Here is a 2,105-nt window from a genome sequence, read left to right as displayed (position 1 = left end):
TGCCCCAAAGAAATAAGAACACAGTTCTTACAAAGACTTGTTCATGAATGTTCGTCGCAGCTTCATTTATACTGGCCTCAAACTGGAAAACAACACCAAATCCACCAGCAGAACAAATAAACAAATTGTAGTATTTTCCTACAATAGAATACCCTTCGACGATAAAAAGGAGTGACCTATGGATGCGTGTGACAAGATGGGTGACTCTTTCAGACATTTTACTGAGTGAAATTCCATTCAAACAAAATGCTAGAAAATGAATCTCTAGTGACAGAAAGCAGATCAGTGGTTGTCTGAAGCTGGGGTGCAGGGCGGGACTACTGCAAAAGGGCAGGGGGACCACTTTGGAGTATTGGAAATGTTCTAAACTTGATTGTGGTGGCGCTTCCACAGGCGCATACCTTCTGCAAAACCAGTCAGACTGTGTACTTAATGTGGGTGCATGTGATTGTGCGTACGCCTGAAGACTTTTGAGTTGACTCAGAGACAGATAAAGAGATGCCATGTTTTCTGTACACTGGGATTTGCATAGTGTATCAAAACCGCTACAAAGATTCATTCATTTAATCCTCACAATTCCATTGTAACATGGCAACTATTACCCTCATTTTGCAGATAAGGAAAACCACCCCCCAGGGTTTCCTCTTGACTGTCTCCTTTACTCTCCCACCACACCACACCCCACCACTTCTGACACCGAACATGCGGGGGTTCCCCCCCTTAAGGAGCAATTCTCTGGGGCACCAGCTGGCTGTCCTACAATTTTCCTCAGCTCTGACACTATCTGCCTGGAGACAGGATCAGATCCCACAGGTTAAGGGTTCAGTCCTACAAGGTTCTCCACTCCCCCCACCCCGTCTCCAGACACCAGGCCCAAGTCCAGGTTGTTAGCTGTGCTTCTGACCAACCTGCTATAGATTAGAGGCGCCCACCACCCCGCCTCAGGTTCAATGAATTCGCTAAAATGGCTCAGAGAAACATTTGACTCACTAGGTGACTGATTTACTACAAAAGGAGATGTGTAACTCAGGAGCAGCCAGATGGAAGAGAGCCCCCGGGCGAGGCCAGAGGAAAGGGCACAGAGCTTCCTTGCCCTCTCCGGGCACCCCACTCTCCCCAAATCTCCATGCGTTCACCAACCCAGAAGCTCCCTGAATCCCATATTTTGGGGATTTTTATGGTGGTTTCATGATGCAGGCATGAGCAATCATTAACTCTGAAGGATGAGGGAGATGGGACTGAAAATTCTAAGCTTCTCATCATGGCTTAGTCTTTTTGGAGGCCAACCCCCAACCAGGAGCTCACCAGAGCCACCATTAGGGAAAAAAAAAAAGACTCTCCTGTTGCTCAGGAAATCACAATGATTTTAGGAGCTCTGAGCCAGGAACCGGGGGCAGAGACCAATATATATTTTTTCTATTATCTCACAGAAATCAAGGCTTAGAGAAAACCACTCAGCTGTGCTTGGCCAGGGCATTGCGGCCACAATGCACATCTCTAACTAAGATCCCGCACGGTCGGTCGTTAGCAGCTCACTTTGCAGAAGAACCCCTGGCTGCTCTCAGGGGTGCTGAGAGCATGTCCGAGGAACAGAGCAAGTGTGGGAGACGTAGCTTCCACTCTGGGGGTGCAGACCTAGCTGGTCTGGGGGAAAACATATACAGAGACTGTGGGAGAGCTAAAGCTGTAGACCCGCACCTCTGGGTGGAACGTGTCTGGGTGGAAATGCATTCCTACTTCGGGGACAGGAGTTTCCATAAACTCCTTTGCTTCCTGCAGCTCATGCAAACCAAGTGTTTGCTCCTGGGTCACCCGGGAAGGCTGCTGCTGCCTCCTCTCTGTTCCTTTTACCCAGTGGGGTTTTCTCACACAACAGAGAGGGTGAGACGGGCATCCTGGGAGCAGGGTTGACCTCGCTCCCCTATCACTGCCCCTCCACGTCCAGGGGAGGGCTCCTCGTTCACGCATGTACTCAAGAGCTCCATGTACGAGGCAGGGTCCTAGGTAGGAGTGGGACTCCAAAGGGAAGAATAATGGTAAATCTCCCTAAAACAAACCACAGCGCTCACTCTTCACGGAGGGGTGAGTGCTTCGTGACCCTGCGT

The sequence above is a fragment of the Camelus bactrianus genome, chromosome 21, assembly GCF_048773025.1.
Source record: "Camelus bactrianus isolate YW-2024 breed Bactrian camel chromosome 21, ASM4877302v1, whole genome shotgun sequence".
Lineage (NCBI taxonomy): Eukaryota > Metazoa > Chordata > Mammalia > Artiodactyla > Camelidae > Camelus > Camelus bactrianus.
The sequence above is the reverse complement of the archived record's forward strand: the minus strand, read 5'-3'. Positions refer to the sequence as shown.